The sequence below is a fragment of the Carya illinoinensis genome, chromosome 3, assembly GCF_018687715.1.
Source record: "Carya illinoinensis cultivar Pawnee chromosome 3, C.illinoinensisPawnee_v1, whole genome shotgun sequence".
NCBI classification, from domain to species: Eukaryota; Viridiplantae; Streptophyta; class Magnoliopsida; order Fagales; family Juglandaceae; genus Carya; species Carya illinoinensis.
In genome coordinates, this window is record NC_056754.1 from 15,936,871 (window position 1) to 15,956,880 (window position 20,010).

Below are 20,010 nucleotides of genomic sequence, written 5' to 3' on the forward strand. Positions count from 1 at the left end.
TTGTTAGGATTCCCAATTTGTAGCTAATAGATGTTAGGGTTTGAGGACGAGAGAGATGGAGACGGTTTCGATGGGTTGATCGGTTTCGCCGTGTAATAAACCCGTTAAAGGGATTGACCCGCTGAACCCGGCTTTAGTCAGGTGGGCCCATGTCGGGCCTTTCGGATTAATCGGGCCAGGCCCTTTTATGCACAGACCTAGAGCTGACAGTGACCTTGTGGCAATTTATAAAAAATAAAAAAATAAGCAAAAAACAAGTTTTAGCACAATCATGTAATATTTTATACAATGAGGTAGAAATTACACCCATCCAATTCTCATCTACTACTCCCAGGGTTACAAAACAGATGCCAGGAGAGAGATCTACTAAAAATACAAATTCTGTAAATTTACTAAGGCTCAAAACATGCTCAAGCATAAGCCCACAGTGAAGAGATACTCCTTATGGATGGAGATAAAATGTAGCTAAAAATTGGGACTCTCCCAATATTGTTGTGTTCCAGACACATTATGGCCATTATTTCTATAAAATTTGAAGCTAATTACTGAGAAGATGGAATCCACTCATCTCTTTGGATAAAATTCTCAACGGAATATGTGAGTATGTGCCCTGTTGGGATCTGGCTACTCCAGGTTACTCTCTTGGACAAATTAGAGCCTGGTCCTGAATTCCCAAATTCCCCATAATGGAGTGTTTTCAATGCAAAATTGCCATCCCATGGCATCCAGCCTTCTGGTGTAATAAGAACTTCAAATTTATAGTGTATAAAAACTGTCCTTGAGTACAACTTCCATGGCCTTCCCAAATAATTCATGTGTACTTTGGGTTTGTTATGATACAGTACCATGTATTCCTCGGTACCATTTATCAAGCAATTTTGAAAAATAAAACCTGTCGCTTGTGCGGGGTCGGTTCTGCCATGTGCAGTGACAGTATATGTCTCACCCTTTGCTGGATTTACTTACCGGGGATGAATTAAGATTTGGCAGTTTTGAAAAACTGATGCTGAGTTTCCAAAAATGAAATCCACATTTCCCTGGATGCGACATGATTTGTAAAATTGGCGGAGCGAGCGAGCATAGAGTGTATCTTGATTGCCTAAGAATTCACAATTCTCAATGATGGATAGATCACTATCTGATCTGAAGGCCACTGCTTGGTGTGCATCAGGACCGGCCGTGTTCTGGATTGTGAGGCCGCTGGCCATGAATCCATCACCACTAACACCTGTTCCAGAATGATTCAAACATAAGAAAAAGAAGGGAGCTTTTTTTTTTTTTCAAAGCAACTCAAGAACAAGAAGGGATTAAGAAAGCAAAGCTCAAACTTATAATTTTTAGGTCTTCCTAGCATATGTTCTCTCGGGGACTTTTCTACCACTTCATAAAAGAAGTCATCTACAATTGTAGTCAACATTTTGTCTTTGTTTTAAGTTCTAGAATCTGTACTAACCCTCTTTTACAAAATAGTTCACTCTGAATAAGTTTGCAACCCAATTTCATTTCACGGGTCTGCATGATGAAAAAAGCAGGAATGAAAGGTGACAAACTGATGGAAAAACCTAAGTGCAAAAGGCTCTAAAATCTGCTAGAGTCTAGAATAATTTATTCATAATGCCAAACATGAGCACCTCCCCAATAGTATTTATTGACTCCATCCACAACCTTGTAATAAAAAAAACATATATCCAAAAAGAAAAGACAAAACAATAACAAGGAAGAATGGCCAGGGGAAAAACCCTCTCTCCCTAAAAACCCTCCGTTCTCTCCCAAAAAACTTAAAAGACCAGATCGACTGACGGGGCTGGGAGCTTCGGCTCCCTCCCCCCCCCCCCCCTCCCCCTCTCCCCTTCTTCTCTCTTTTGCTGTTTCTGTGTTTATTTTTTCCTTTTGGTTTGGGTTTTGTGTGTTTTCAGGTAAATAACGGAGGGGAGTTCCGGCGGGTCCATTTCCAGCCAACGACCGTCAACACGCAACCCACCAGAGCGTTGGCCAGCTACCGATCTACAAGACCACCGAACGTGGCGCCAAAAGGGAAGGAGCGTAGCCCGCACGCGCGGGACGGAGTCTCAGACCGAGCTAGAACGTGGCTGCCACGCGCCACCGGGGAGCCACCTGCCGGCTCAAATCTTGGCTTTTCTGGGTCCTAAGACTCCGGGTGATCATCGAACGTCCGTCGGACTCCCTCTAAGAGTGGTTGCGTTGCACGCACCACTGGTTTGTCTTGTTTTCTTCCGTCTGTTTTATTTGTTTTTCTAGTTTTCGTCCGTCCGTCAGTCAGTTTTTTTCTGGGTTTGGTTTGCTTTACTTGTTGTATTCTGAGCGGGTGATGGAGTTTTTTGGACCGAACACAACCCGGGGCTTGTGCTGTGGAGATAGATAGTCGGGGTTACGGCCAGTGGACGTACGGCCAACCTCTGGTGGAGGTTCTGTGGTCCGCACGCGAGCTGGGTACCCGTGCTGTGCTTGGGCTCCTGATGCCGTCGTCTGGGGTGGGTGTGCCGTCGGGGCTCTCACTGCTGCTCAGTTTTCATTGGCGGTTTGGTTGTTTGGCAGTGTAGTGTTCATGTTATTTTGTTAGTGATAGTTTAGGAGTGCGTTTTTTGGACTTAAGAGTCCAAACAGTAATGTCCCTTAATCCACCTTTTTAGAAGGTTGGAGGGCTGGTCATTCTGTTTTATACAGAGTGTTTTCTCTCTTCAGAGAGGTTTAGAAGTTAAAAGACAAAGTCCGTCACTTAGTGTGCGGGGTACTCCAGTGCAGATGCGTAGGTTGGTTTACAGTTGGGATTGTCCTGATTTGTTAAATCACATTTGTAACTTCGTTATGATGAATGGATTCACATCTTCAAAAATAAAAAAATAAAAAAAAAAAGGAAGAATGGCCAGCATTCAAAAGACTTACCAACTGTGGCTGTGTTGATTGTCGAAATCCCAGGCTGGCCGACGTTCAACGACCCCGTAATTACCGTTTTGCCCATCCCGTCTCCTAAAAATACCACGTTCTTCTTCTCCAACGGGATTTTGACGGTTTCCTTGTACACCCCCTCCTTTATGTGTATCACGAACTTCCGTTCCCCGGCGTTATCAGGTGCGGCGTTCACTGCGTCCTGCACCTTCTTGTAGCACCCGCCACTCCCGTCCTTACACACGGTAGCGTCCGCCTTTAGCTTCGACGGGAAACCGCCCCGGAAATCAGACCCAGAGCCGCCACCTCCCATCCAGAACCCGTCCCGCTCGGTCTTGGGCGGGGCCCACAACCCGATATTGTTCCCGAAAATACTGTAAGAGAACACCATGCTCAGCGCCTTACTCGTGAGCCCAACCAACGAGTCCAGAAACGACATCGTCGAGTTCACCATCTGGGTGTCGTTCGCGTACTTGAGCGCGGACCAACAATCTTGTTGGTAGAGCAAGGAGGCGCTCATCCAGATCCTCGCGTCCTTGATCCTGCCATGTGGCAATGCGTCTTCGGTAGTCCGAGAGATCCGGTACTCGGAGTTTCTGAGGGACTCCAGGCAGTTGTTGGCGGCCGTGGTGCGGTTCAGATTCCCCGAGGAGGAGTTCAGGATGGACTTGACCATGGATTGGGCAGTGTGGAGGTTCTGGGAGGAGACCCAGATGGCGGACTGGATGAGCTGGAGAGGGGTGGGGTTGGGGGGCACTTGTTTGGATTGGGTCAAAGAGGTCTCGCATGGGCTAGGGAAGCGAGTGGCCTTGCAGGCCTGGCGGATCGCTGGAGAGATGGAGGGAGGAGCATCAGCATTGGGTTTGACGGCATGGGGAGCGTTTCGGGAGTCGGTGGCTGAAGGAAGGGAAAGAAAAAGGACAAGGGAGACAAAGAAGATGCAGGCCATGGAAATTACAAGAAGTGTGGATGGATTAGAAAACAGGAAGAAGGTGTTGGAGCTGCTTTTATGGACTAGTGTTGTGGATTTTCTTTGATGTGTAGTGTGCATATCGAATCAATCCACTAAAATAGAGCGCAGTGGGGAGAGAGAGAGAGAGAGATATCAATTTGGATGGTCGTGTGAGTAGGTGGACGCGGTAAGCATGAACTAGGAGTGCGGGTGCGGTGACTCGGAAAAGGAAAATTGACGGCGGGGCTGGGTTCGCGGGGGATTGATGGGACTCAAAAAGTCACGGGTTGACACTTGTTATGGCTATTCGGTGGGGGGGAAGTTGAGCTAGCTGTGGGCCCGCGTCTTCGAATGCAGTCTCAAACCGTCAAATAGGTGGGGGAATGCTCTGTTTGACTTTTTGCAGAAGACGGGTCAAACAGACTCAAACCGATGGTTTATAAGACTTTTTGTTCCAAGATTTGCTATGATTATAAGATTTTGTACTTTTATACTTTTCATGATTCCAAGTGATGTATCATATGCCCAACAATATCATTTTTTATTTATTAAACAGACAAGTTAAACTTATCACAAAAAGTATTAGAAATAAATAATAAAAATGTGTTTTCTTTTCTTGTCATCTTTTCCTTATTCTTGATCTATGGTACCTCAAAATACTTCAACATCTTATCTCACCTGCTTGATCTTCTTCACAATTTTGTTTACTTGATATTCAATAAATTTATAAAGTTATGTTGTCTAGTCATGGTCCATGGTTTTGATGGCATCTACTCCATTAAAAAAAAGGGTGGTTGGTGAGGTTACGGGTTTATTCCCTTGTGGACGTGCGAGTTGGTCTTACCTATTATATAATATTTAGGATTATTAGGACTTTCCATACTCTATTAAACTTTAAATGTAGCTGTGACCTTTGCTTGAGTCTTAGATCACTCATCTATTTGCTAAGCTAAATTGCTTAGACTCCAAAAAGAGTACTGGGTATCAGGATAGAAGTCTCGTGTGTACTTTAGTTCTATGCCTCTCAATAAGAGTCCATCTAGCTGAGAATGTACCTATAATTTTTCTGCAGTTTTTTCACGAGGTCACTGCATGGAGGGATACCGAGTGCATTCGAAAGAATTGAAGTTGTTGATGCTCAAAGTTCAATACTGTGGAGTGGAAAGTTTGGAACAAAAGATTTTTACTAAAGCCAGCTGAACATTGATCCTTTAAGAGTGATTATTTGTTGATTAGAATCAAGATTTGATCTGTAGATCTACATCAAATATCAATAGATAAAATCTATACAAAAAGTGTTTGGACTTAAGAATGGCCGTGTTCCAAAATTTTTGATTTGGGTCAACTACAACCACGCCGAAAACAAAGCCGTCTTCATTGAATTTAAGAGTACTAGTTAACTATCAGGTTAATGGTGGGGTTGATGACAGGTACTGTTGTAACGGATATTATTCGTGAACTTTGAGAAGTCATTGCAAGAAGAAGATTATGATAAGGCAAAATCCCTATTTCTCTAACCATGTAAATTAAATCAAATTGTGACTTTCCAAGCTTTTGGCCGAAATATAAAAAACAAATGCTAGGATTCCCTTTGACACTAAAAGATTTCGGTGACTACCAATTTTGGTCAGCGTTGTGTATGGATTTTAGAATCTACTTTAGAGTCAACATTAGCTAAAGATGAAAATTGTCTGGTTTTAAAACTGGTGGATGCAAACGAATGATGGTGATGCCTTAGGGGATTTAGCATGGATATCACAACACACACACCCACACATGCAGACACAACATTTATACAGACAGTACCTGTTCATATGTTTTTGTATTCCTTGTGATGAAGTCCCTAATAATCTTGTGTAGAGTTAGAAATTCTGCCTCTTAAGGAAGTTATGGACGTGTCAAATGTTTGTCTAGGGTTCTAATGTTCGTGAAAATTTTTAAGCTCTCTCTCTCTCCACGTAATAATGTCTATCAGAATCGTGATATATGGATTTTCTAGATATGCTTTTGATAAGTTAAAGAACTTGCATCAGGCATTAAGTCTTTTTCCTGGAAAGGAATTTTAGCATGTGGCTCCAGGGAAAACTACTCTGGCTGTCACTTTGAGGTATTGAGATGTCAAAATATCGGGAGACTTAGAAAGTCTTGCCTTCATTATGGCTGTGAAGTATCCTTAACTAGTTTGATGTTTAGGCTCAGATCTGATGCTTTTGGATAAATTTAAGATTGGTTGTTATTTGGACAGGAGGGGTGGTTACTTGGTAGAACATGCAAATTCCTGTTGTGCTAGAAGAGTTTCTGTTCTCTGTTTATTTGTTCTTGGTTTGATAAGGTAGAAATTTGGGAATCAAAATTACATGATAGCTAGAGGAGATAAACAATTTTGAAATTAGATTTCCACTAAAAGGTGCTTACTTAATTCTGCTATCTGCTATATGCCTTAGTCTGCTTTTCAAAGACCCATACTTCAGACTCCCAGTCCCTGAAGTTATTTATCAAAGAAGAAGATTCCCATCATGCTTTCAAGTTATGGCCCACAATGATGGTTGATGACTATACAAGCAATGCCATTAAAAGTACCCACTAAGTCACGCAATTCTCCCATGTCACCTCTCCCAATCATGGTCCTATTTGGCATATGGACATGGATAATAATCATATCAAAATGAGGATATTGTTGGCAGTAAAAAGATTCTCTCGAGTTATTGTTTGAATTTAAGGTCCCTAAGCATCTTTAGCTTGGCCAAATGAGAAGTATGACCAAATTTTGGATACTCTATACCAAAAATACCCTACATTGGATTGGGCATATATAAAATAATTTAGATTTTAGTTATAGTGCTTGGCCAAAGATAAAAGACTAATGTTGGTTCATCAAATATTAAAATACTAGTTTCTCACTCAAAGCAAACATTAAAATATTAGTTTTTTACTCCAAGCAAATACTAAACACTAGTTTCTCACTCCAAGCAAAAGTGCTATTTAGTTAGTAATTAAGATATTTAGATAAAATTTTGGATGAGTTTAATCATATATTTTTTGACATAAGCATTAAATGACCTTTGAAAATATGATTTTTTAATATTAATTTAACTAGAATATAATTATTATTAACATTTAATTGGTAGAACAACAAAATGTGATAGAAATAAATTTAATAAAAAATTATTAAATTAATAATATTTTATTATTTTACAGAGAGTAAATGGATAATTCAATGTGAGGATTGAATTTAAATGGAATAAGCAAATGCAATGAAGTATAATATTGGCTAAATTTTGAATATGCAGCCAAGTCAATGAAGATGTTGGCTTCATCAAATCCATATTTAAAATTTGATGAAAAGTATATATTTTCCATAAATCCAGAATCTTTCTATCCATAACCTTACATTAGATTAGCCATTGGATTCATCAAAATTATAATATAATATTATTTTTCTAATAATAATATTTTTAATTTTTTTTTCATATTTTGCAATTACACTAACCATATGTTAATTAATAATTTAATTTGATACTTAAATTATTGTTTCTAAACTAATTTTTCTCTCAACCTAATTACCCAACAAACACATTTTGCCAACCATTCTTTTACCCAACAATCATATATACAATTTATGAAACCAACAAATACATCCAATAAACACATTTACAATTTGTTCATCCAACAAACATATTATGCAAATATTTCTTCTAACCAATTCTCACATCTACAATTCTTGAAATTAACAAATACACTTCTAGAAACCCTTCTTCTCTATCCAAAATTCACATCTATAATTCTAAAAACTATCAAATAAATTCATTCCACCATGTAAAATACCTAACATTCATATCTATAATTCTTGAAACCAACATGTAGATGTAGCCAACCGTTCTTTTTTTGCCAAGATTTTTAGTTGTAGCTAATAGTCTTGGGTTAAGCCCTATAAATAGATCCATCCTCTAACTACATCACACTCATCAAAAACCAATCTTTCTTCTCTCAATTCTTCAAATTTTCTTCTCTCAGTTCCTTATGGATCCCCTTCAAAGTATTGATCATACTTTAGATGATGACTATTATGATCATAGAAGTATATGATAGAAGCAACAACCCTATATAGAGAATGGCGTGCAACATCTACCAAACGTTTTTAGGAGGAGGTTTCGAATGAGTTGTGGTCTTTTTTTACTCATACATTCTGCAGTTAAAGCTCATAATGATTATTTTGTCCATAAGAGAGACGCCAGTGAAAGGCTTAGATTGTCTTCCCTTCAAAAGATGACTGCAACAATTAGGATACTTGCATATAGGGTAATAATAGATCTTATGGACAAGTATGGAAGAATTGAAGAAAGCACCATACGGTTGAGTACGAAGAAATTTGTAAAGAAAATCGGGTCAGTTTTTGGTGATGAGTACTTGAGGTCTCCAACCAGAAGTGATATAGTAAGGTTATTAGAAATCGGAAAAAGGCGTGAGTTTCCAGGAATATTGGGTAGCATTGATTACATGAATTGAAAAAAAAAAAAAAACTGTCATAGTGCTCGGAAAGGTATGTACTCTGGTCACTAAATGAACCAACTATTATTTTGGAGGTTGTTGCGTCTTACTCTTTGGATATGACATGCTTCTTTTCATTTGCCTTGGTCTCATAATGATATCAGCGTACTCGATCGATCTTCTATTTTTGCTACGTTGGCCGAAGGTCGTGTCCCTTCCTGCAACTACACAATCAATGGTCACAAATACACATTGAGATATTATTTTGGTGATGGTATATATCTTTCATGGGCAATATTAGTGAAAATAATTTCTACTCCACATGGAAAAAAAAAAGAAAAACATTTTGCTCCTTGCCAGGAGTCTACAAGGAAAGATGTGGAGCGTGCCTTTGGAGTACTCCAAGTTAGATTTGCAATTGTGTATATACTTGCTAGGTATTTCCAGCTTGAAGTTCTAAAAGACATTATATATGCATGTATTATCTTGCACAATATGATTGTTGAAGATGAGTATCATCTATATCTCAGTGCTGACCATTTCATTTACGAACCCAATAACGATACTCCATATGAGCCAAATTCATGTGATAATATATCTGAATTTATGGAGTTTATTGTGTAACATCATCGTATTAGAGATAGAGACACTCATTCTCAACTCCAAGCCAACCTTATCGAGCATTTATGGAAAATGCATGGCCACTCATAATTTATGAGCTAGAATGTGAAAAGGCTTATGGTTAATTGTAGTAATCGTAAAAATGTGCTCATATTAAGTTCTATTATTTAAAATTTCACTTTTATTGTTTTACCGGACATTAATTTATCAAACCTAAGGCTATTTTTGAAAATCTTTCATTGTCGTAGTTTATGATAAGTAATTATATCATTCATCTTATAATTTTTTTATAGATTCTAATTTAAATAGAAGGAAATTATTTTTGTCAATCTTTTTAAAAATCATATCTTAATATAGCCAACATTCAGAAGGGGTTCTATGAGAAGCAATTGCCATTTGTCATGGAAATGCTGTCAAAAATACCAATTTCTAGTACCTTGGTGTCATTTGAGACTTCAGTGGCTAAGTCATTTACAAGCTAACTTTGTCTTGAAATATAAATTGAATTGAAATTATATTCAAATATAAACAATAAATCGTGGTGGCATTAATCCTAATGTGATTAATGAAAGATATGCAAGTGATAAGAAATTCAAGAAGAAAGATCTAGAGCAAGTTTATTTGTCAGTGAAAAAAAAGATATATAAAGATTTTTCAAATAATTTAAATACAAACAATGTCATAGCCACAACCTATTGTTTGACTCAAAGTAACTATATATGTGAAAAAACACAAACTGCGTAGCCATTTTTTTGTTGTTAAGTAAATAATTTTGTTAATGGATATCTAATAAACGCCCAAGTACACAAGATTCCTGACTCAAAATCCATCTAATAACACCAACCCATGTGTGTGTTTCCTACCTTCACATCATTATCTAGATTAGGTTTCCTGGCATCATTATATTTCCACAAATCACAAACTAGAAATAACAAGCAATCTAACCACAATTCTGAAATCAAACCATGAACTATCATAAATAAAGTCAGACAAAGCCATGAAACAGTGCTATCCATGAGGAAAAATCACACTAAAGAAACAACAAACAATCTAACAAGCAATTTAACCACAACAAAACCACAATGAAATCTAAACTCAATCTGGAAAAATGCACCTCAGCCCACAAAAATCTGAAATCAAAACAATTCCTAAATTAAATCCAACACACTAACCTACAAAAGTATCTTAACAAACAGCTTACTCAACAAACTTAATAAAAAGTTACAACCAGCCCACAAAAAGTTGACCTTTTTTTTTTTTTTTGCAAGCACAAAAAGTTAACATTTCCAGCATGCTATTGTTGAAGATCAAGTCACAATTTCAAAATACAATCATCCATTTCACCAAAAAAAAAATTACATCTCATAAAAGTTGTCAAGCCACTTAAAGTTGGAAATCTAAAATCAATACCAACAATTTTACACTTCCATGAGGTGTGGATAGAGATTTTTTGAATGTACCTTCGGAATTATTCAAAGAGTCCTCATAAATTTTCCTTTGAATATTAAGGAAGTAGGCTTACTACATGGTATTCATGCCAGCAAGATTCTTGCTCATCATCTCCACCTCGAACTTTTTCTTATCAAGTTCTAGATATGCACCTCTATCGTGATCTACCTTCATCAACCATGCTCTCCTCTCTGCCATGAACAATCATTAATCCTCAATCATTCTCGCTAACTCCTTGTTGAACTCAGCATCACATGATTCTTAAGATTTTCACTTCCTCAAGTTTTCTTTCTCAGCCTTTTCCCTAGAGGCCTCTCAATGTTCTCCTCCACAGCATCGTCGGCAACTTAATTCACTTAATTGCCCATTTAGTAGACGTTTATTGTGTGTCATTTTCCATGTATTCAATGAAATCATGCGTTGCTACTATTTGAGTTGGTGTCTTTTGAGACACCAACAATGCTCTTTGTACATTATTTTTGTCTTTTCAATTTGAAAAATGCGAAGGAATATTGTTAGAAAATAAATCTTAAATATTGTTAGAAAATAAATCTTACTTGCATAATTGCAAAATTAAAAGAAATTGACACATATCTTGTCTTGCTCAGTTGCACCACTCGGGTGCAATGATTCTACCTACGCTAAAAATGCACAAAAATTATTTGTGCATTTCTGGTTCATGGACCAACGATTGATTAATAACCCTACAGAACAGTTCACAATGTTTGGTTTTTCATACTCGTGATAAAAATCAGAAATTCCGTCTCACATTTGAGTGAATTTTTTATCAGTATCTCGTATGGCATCAATCATAATGTTAGGGGTGTAACCAGTCTAGTTTTGGATAAAATTTGAGACCAAGTTGGTATGCACCAAAGTTGCATTTTTGAAAACTAATTACGCACCGGTTACCCTCCTAAACCAGTACCTCTAGTTTTACCAGTTTCAGTCCAGTTTTCTAGTTTTAATAATATTAGTATATGTATTAGTATTAGTTATAGTGATTAGAATAATTATATATTAGAATTTGTTATAGTGATTTTAATTTGTTATAACTATATCATTGATAGTGATAGTATTAGCATTACTATATCATTATTTCATATATAATTATTTAGTATAGTGATTTATATAGTAATTTATAGATAGACTTAAAATATATTACTAATAATAATATAGTATTAGACTATTAGTATTAGGCCATAAAATGTAAATTGTAATTAATATATATACTAATGTATATTAGTATTACTAATTTACTAATGTAATCATCAAAAAGAATATATTCAGAATTTATTAGACCAAGAATATATTCAGAATTTGTTAGACCATAAAATGTTATTAATACATGAATTTTACAATTAAAGCATATGATCAAATAAATTTTCATATTTAAGTTTAAAATTTTATGTTATAAATTATAATAACATTATCTTATATATAATTATAATTTATATTATTGTATATATTATGTATAAATTATATAATATAAAAATTTTATATATAATATTAAAAAATTAATTTAAAATATATAATATAGCAAACCAGTCCGGTCCTAAAAAGCATGGAATCAAAACCAGAACAGTATCGGCCGATTTTGGAATTAAGTGAACTAGTCACAAACTAGTTCCATCCATTCGGGTCAATCAAGTCTAGTTTTCTAATTTTTCGGTTAATTTTTACACCACTAGTTAATGTTAAGCCAGACAAAGACAAGGAGTTTATCATCCTCTACTGTGAAAGATGCACTTCTTTAAACTTTTTTTGTTGGATGCCTTTTTTCACCATCAAGGAGGGTTGCTTGAACCACAACATTAGAATGTTGTGTATATGTTATATTGCTATTACAACCTTCTTCTCTACTTAGTACGAGATTGGTGAAGAAGGGGTCTACCTCGAATGAAGTGTCCATCCTTTAAGAATCGTAATTTTTAAGGAATCAGATAAAAGAATAACAATTGACTAGCAGAATATGCAAGCTAAAATTCAGGTTTTTAAACTCTGACCAAAATGTATTTGCAAGCTAAAATTCAAGTTTTTAAACTCTAAATATTAAGGAATTTGCAAGCCAAAATACAGCAAGTTAACCTACATATATAGGACTTCAAGTCATGTATTACATTCATCAAAAGACGTGATATAGCTACTAAGAAAATAAATTCTAACTCATAAGTCCAAACTAAAATCCTGAAATATAGCAGAATATGCAAGCTAAAATTCAAGTCTTTGAACTCTGACCTAGCAGAATATGTAAGCTAAAATAAAGCAGAATATGCAAGTAAAAATTTAGGTTTTTAAACTCTAAATATTAAGGAATTTGCAAGCTAAAATACATCAGATTAACCTACTTAGAGTAATCTATAATACAAAACCAATTAGTATAACACCAACTCTCCATAGAGTATTATTTCAAAAAAAAAAAAAAACTCTCCATAGAGTATAATATAATAGCATTTAATAGCAGAAGAAGTACATTTCTGTCCTAATATAATAAAATGTGTCCACTTGGATTGCTGCCATGATCCAAAATCAATTAGAAATTCCCAAAGAATATTAATTTTTAAAAGCTACCCAAAGTCCAACCACAACTACAATCCATTAATCCTAAGTTACACATGTTTAGAAGCAGCACAAAGCAGCAACCATGCTACATATCAAAGAGAAGTGACCAAGCTAAAGCACTTCTATGGCTTGCCAAGTAGCAACCTCCCTTACCAAATCAACACTTAATATAGCAAACTTAACAAATCAAAAACTATAGGTAAGCTTCTTAACCATATATAGCATACCTGAAACAACTAGTACATACAAGGTAGCACATGAAAAAAGATGAACGAGAAGAAAAGGGAAAGGCAAGAGTAGACCTTAGCTAGAAGAGTTTGGCCTTGCTAATGAGCAAAACAGAACTAGATAAACTGTAGATCATATCAAAATAAATGCATGTGTTTTAGCTGGAAAGTTATCTTGTGGCCACCATGAATAGAAGCAATCCAGCGAAGGAATCTTAGGACCATGGCTAAAAACAAAGGCCTCATTGGAGAAAAACATCAACAAGAGAAAACATGTGGAAATCCCAATAAATATGGAGATGGAGTAATTAGTGGTAGATATCGAGATATTGTATAATTTATGGTAGATATTGTTTAGGAAGTTTCTATTTATGATGTTTCCATTTTCATGTCAATTAGTTAGGCAGATTTCTTGCTCTTATTCGAGGGAATTCTTTCATTCTTGGATATTTTCCTTGTATCTTAAATAGAAATCACTACTGTCAACAGCAAAGGGTCAATGACCTATGAAACTCACGATACTGAAACAGAAACTATCTCCACCATGGGCTTAATTGGACTTTATAATTCATCCTTTCAATTCACGGTAGAAAAGCTAAATGGGAAGAATTTTTCGTGAATGGGCCCAATCAATTAAGCTCGTAATCTATGGCAAGGAAAAGTGGGATACCTAATCCACAAGACAAAAAAGCCATCCTCAACTGACGCTTCCACCCTAAAAAATGGAAGTCAGAAAACTCAATAGTGACTGCTTGGCTTGAAAATTCCATGAAGCCCCCCATCAGTTATCTATTCTTGCCATCAGCGAAAGATGTCTGTGAAATTGTTCGTGAAACATATTCTAATGTTGAAAACGTCTCTTAAATATTTGAGATTAAGACTCAGCTATGGTAGATGAAGCAAGGGGAGAGGGAGGTCACAGATTATTAGATGGAGATGACAACCCTCTAATAAGAACTCGATTTTAGTTTCAAAGAAGAATGGGAGTGCACTGGCGATAGTGTGCGATACAAGAAGTGACTCGAAAATAAAAGAGTTATTGAATTTCTTGCAAGTCTTAACTGAAACTTGGATGATGTTCGCAGAAGAATTCTTGGTCGAAGTCCCCTGCCTTTAACACGCGAAGTCTTCTTGGAGGTGAGGTGAGAAGAAAATAGGCATAAGGTAAGGCTGAAGGAGATTGTCTCTACTGGACATACTGGACCTGAAATGACTACCTTGGTATCTCAGAGCACTATTGCTAGATCAAGTTCAAGACAACAGAGGGACGTCCTTACTATGAGCATTACAAAATCCCTAGACATATAAAAGAAACCTGTTGGGAGATATAAGGGAAACCATCTGATTGAAAACCAAGGTAGAACAACTGAAACCATGGCTACCAAGCTACTTTTGATCATCAAGCCGAGCAACCTTAAGGGGAAAATAGCAAAAATCCCACTCCAAGCAGTGCATTTAATGCTAAACAATTGAAGCGACTCTATAAAATGATTTCTACCCTTCATGCATTGGGTCAGTCCTACACAAGTGTCCCTTTTGTTTTTTTAGCCCACAAAGGTAATTTTTTGAAACCGTTAAGTACCACCTATCAGCGCAAAACTCCTTAGATTATTAATTCGGATGCTTCCGATCATATGACTGATTCTTATTATCTTTTCTCCTTATATTTACTTGGTGCTAGAAAACCAAAAGTTAAAATTACAGATGGCTGACTCTCATGTGTTGCAGGCAAATGGAGTATTCAAATCTCTTACTCTATAACACTAGAATTTGTTCTTCATGTCCCTAATTTATCATGCAATCTATTATCCATTAGCCACTCTCATGTGTTGCAAGCAAAGTGAGTATTCAAATCTCTTACTCAATAACACTAGAATTTGTTCTTCACATCCCTAATTTATCATGCAATCTATTATCCATTAGCCAGTAGACAAAAAATTCCAATTGCTCGGCAAAATTTCTTCCCTCTCATTGTGTCTTTCTGGACCTGTCACTGGGAAAGAAGATTGGCAATGCTAAGGAGTGTGAGGGGCTCTACTACTTTAAGGAGGCTAATGTGAGCAAGCAACGTCAAATTGCTATTTGTGATTCTGAATCTATTCCTAAGCATAGTGAACTTTTGTTATGGCACTCTAGAATGGGTCATCCCAATTTTCAGTATTTGAGACTTTTGTTTCCTTCCATTTGTTAGAATAAAATGTCTCTTGATTTTCAATGTAAAATTTGTGAACTTGCTAAACATCAGCATACTTCTTTCTAAAAATTCAAATACAAACCATCGAAACCGTTCACTATGATTCACAGTGATTTATGGGGACCTTCTCGTACTCTTAATCTTTCCGACACAAGATAATTTGTTACTTTTATTGATGATCATACTCGTATTTGTTGGGTTTACCTGTTGAAAGACAAAACTAAAGTTCATTATGTGTTTATCAATTTCCATTTCATGATTCAAACCCAATTCTAAACAAAAATTCAAATTCTTCATACTAATAATGGCATAAAATATTTTAATAGTATCTTGGAAAATTATCTTCAACAACATGGGATAATTCACCAAAGTTCATGTGTCAACACCCTTAACAAAATGGGGTTGCCAAACGAAAAAATAGACATATTCTTGAAGTTGCTCATGTGTTGATGTTCACTACAAACATGCTAAAAATATTTTAGGGAGATGCCATCTTAATAGCTACACATCTCATTAATAGAATACTTAGCCGTTTCCTTCATTTTACAACACCTCTAAAAAATTCCATGAATATTTTCCTACCTCTCGTCTCAGCTCAAATCTATTTCTCAAAGTGTTTGGTTGTACTGCCTTTGTCCATGTTCATGATCACCATCGGAATAAAGTGAACCCTAGAGCTCTTAAGTCTGTTTTTATTGGCTATTCTCCTACCCAAAAAGGCTACAAATGCTATGATCTAGCCATAAAAAAAAGTTTGTTAGCCTTGATGTTACTTTCCTTGAGATCACTCCTTACTTCCAAAAGTCCTCTCTTCAGGGGGAGAATTTGAGTGAAGCTTGACCTTGGGGTTTCCTGGACTTCGATCTCTCTATTGCTGAATTTGTCCCAACCATTTCCAAGTTGCCAATTATAGAAGAAAACTTAAACTTAGGGGGAGATCATGCAGAAAAACAAAATGACAAGGAGATACATGTTTATTGAAGGAAGCCAAAATTAAGGTACAAGGAGAATCTCACACTTGAGGTACCAAGAGAGTTGGAACAGATCATAAATCCAAGCAACCATGAGTCTCTTTCTAATTCTGACTAGGAAATCGCTCAAAATTGTCATGAGTTCTCCTCTAATAAATTTGATCCTACTAATATTGATTTACCTATTGCTCTCAGTAAACAAACTCGGTCATGTACTCTCTATCCTATTTCCAAATTCATGTCGTACAATACTTTGTTTACAAGGTGTCGTGCCTTTACTTCTAACCTTGACATTATAAAAATTCCAAAGAATATTCAAGAAGCCTTAGAGAGTCCTAAATGGAGAGAGGCAGCTATGGAAGAAATGCGGGCCTTGGAAAAATATGAAACTTGGGATATGATGAATTTGTCAAGAGCGAAGAAACCAGCGGGCTGCAAATTGGTTTTGATTGTGAAATGCAGAGCTGATGAGATAGTAGAATAGTACAAAGCCCATCTTGTTGCAAATTTACACAAACCTATGACATTGACTACACCAAGATGATTGCACTTATGGCAAAGTTAAATACAATTTAGGTACTCTTGTCTTTGGCAGTCAACTCAGATTGGCCGCTTTAACAACTTAAATTCAGAATGTATTTCTGAATGACAGATTAGAAGAATATGTTTTCATGATAGTATCACCAGGTTTTTGTAAGAAGGGTGAAGAAACAGAGTATGCAAACTCAAGAAATCCCTGTACGGACTCAAACAATCTCCAAAAGCATGGTTTGATAGATTTGCAAAGGTGATAAAAGGTCAAGGATATTGGCAAGGACTATCAGACAATACTATGTTTTTCTAGCAATCCAAAGATGGAAAGAAAACGATTCTGATTGTATATGTCAATGATATAATCCTAACTGAAGATAATCTAGTGGAGATGGACAGGTTGAAGAAAGTCTTATCCAAAAAGTTTGAAGTAAAAGACTTGGGACAAAATGAGGTAATTCTTGGGAATGGAAGTTACTAGATCAAATAAGGGAATTAGTGTCTCTCAACACAAGTATGTTCTTGATCTCCTAACCGAAATTGGTAGGATTGGTTGTAAACTAAGTGACATTCCCATTGAAGTAGGAAAAAGAATAGGAGACTTTGGAAGACCTGTTGAAAAAGAAAGATATCAGAGATTAGTTGGCAAACTAATCTATCTATCACATACCAGACCTGACATTACATTCACACCGAGTGTGGTAAGCCAACACATGCATTCACCAAAGGAAACATACCTAGAAGCTATGCACAAGATCCTCAGATTATCTCAAGGGTTCTCTAGGCAAAGGACTACTCTTAAAAAAATGTGAAAGCAAAGCAAAGAAGTAGAAGTCTTCATAGATGCTGATTGGACAGGTTCATCAAAGGATAGAAGATACACCATAAGGTATTGCACCTTTGTATGGGAAAATTTGGTAACTTGGAGAAGCAAAAAAGAGAATGTAGTGGCTAGAAGTAGTGCTAAAGTTGGGTTTAGAGCAGTTGCACAAGAGTAGTGATAACAAAGCAACCATAAGTATCTATCTCGATCCAATTTAACATGACAGGACCAAGCATGTAGAAGTGTATAGACATTTTAGCAAGGAAAAGGTTGAAGAAGGAACCATTTGTGTGACTTATGTTCCTACAAAAGAGTAAACAACGGACATATTTACTAAAGAGCTATCTAGACAAAGTTTTGATGATTTCCTCTAGAAGTTGGATATGATCAAAATTTATGATCCAACTTGAGAGGGAGTGTGGAAATCCCGATAAATATGGAGATGGAGTAATTAGTGGTAGATATCGAGATATTGTATTAGTGGAATAATTTATGGTAGATATTGTTTAGGTAGTTTCTATTTAGGAAGTTTCTATTTTCCTGTCAATTAGTTAGGCAGATTTTCTACTCTTATTCTAAGAAATTTTTTTCTTCTGAGTTATTTCCCTTGTATCTTAAATAGAGATCACTAGCATATGCAGAAAAATATTAAAATAACATTTTGATTTCAAAACCCATTCTTGATCCAGCTAAAGATAAAGGCAACAACCATAGACAATATATATTCTCTTTAACCAACGTCCATTCTTAATATTCCTTAGATAATGCCCAGAAAATGGACCAAACAATTGAACAAGAAATGCCCATAAAATGAACCAACCAAATATAAACATAAATATCAAACTAAAATAGTTTCTACTTGTTTGTCGAGAAAATGCAATAAAAGAACAAAAAGAAGACAAAATTAACCTTACTTCCAGCTCAATCAATTGCATAAGATACCAAATTTAATTAGCACAATCTCAGTATAAACAGTTAGCAGTTAGCATGAATAAAACCAGACTCAACAACTACTAAATCTCCATGCAAAACCTTAAATTTTCATAAACCCAATACAATGAAAAAAATCTTAACAAAAATTCAATTCCAACTGCCATACATTGAAAGAGGGTCTTGATGTAATTATGTAATGTATTAATTTTGGAACTATCTAGGTGAATGATTATTAGGACAAACAACTCTATTATGACCACTTAAAAATTCTGTTAGTTTCATTATTATACAGGTTTTGAGGGAATTAAGCATTATCAAAAGGGTATGCTCTATGCACAATTACCCCGTGGTCACCTAGCTAAGTTTTTAAAAGAAAACAAAAAGGGAAAAATAGAGTAAAAAATGTAACGTAGGAGAAAAAAACAACATTGAAAGCTACCAATGATATGGCTATTATATCCAATAACACAAACCAATTATTGCTCACAACTACAACAAGATTTACCAGTGACTCAACCCCCCCCCCCCCCCCCCAAAAAAAGAAGAAGAAGAAGAAGAAGAAAATAAACACTAATAGAAATATAAATATACCAATAGATGCAAACAAGAAACGAATTTTGCCTTCACACAGAATATGCACATACATATGTACATATATACATACATCTTGCATGTATACATTACATAAAGAAAGAAATGCAATACCCTTTTCAGACAAATGTGGCTATGCTCTGCAAGACTGAGGGTGCCTGAGAAGACACAAAAAAAAAAAATCAGAAAAGCTGGATCCATTCTATGCATGCTGGTTCTAAACTATGTTTGAAAAATATTCATTGAGAACAAAAGAATCCAATTTTATTGATATCAAATTTAGGGTAGGAGGACGAAAGAAACGAGATAAACCTAAAGGAAAAAAGGTCACACAAGGAAGAAACGAAAAAATCAAGAGTGTGTCTCTGATTTTGAGTTAATGAAAAACAAAAGAAAGGAAGCACGATGAAGCATGATTCGAGAGGAGAGAAAGTAAGAGAAAGGGCGAGAGAAAATACATAGGGCAAAAAGAAAGTGAGAGAAGAAAGAAAAAGGCTGTTGTTAGGATTTGATGGAATAAAAAATAAATTTGGCGAGTAAACAGTATTACGCCAAATATGACCGGTGGGTTTGTTTTACTATAGCTCAAAGTATCAAACATATCTCTTTGGCTAATCCAATGCTACTAAAAACAAAAGATATGAAATATATTTTTCATTTAGCAAATGCCAGTGAGAGTAAAAAAATGAAATGAGCCATAAAGAATAAGCAATAAACCGCTTTAAGGGAACCTTAACTTTGTTGGCAAGATATTAAGAGTG

At 35.9% G+C, this 20,010-nt stretch overlaps 1 pseudogene; it reads right to left on the reverse strand.

Moving 5' to 3' along the window:
- Positions 1–243: 243 nt before the first annotated feature.
- Positions 244–4,133, reverse strand: LOC122303467 (annotated as a pseudogene).
- Positions 4,134–20,010: the final 15,877 nt, after the last annotated feature.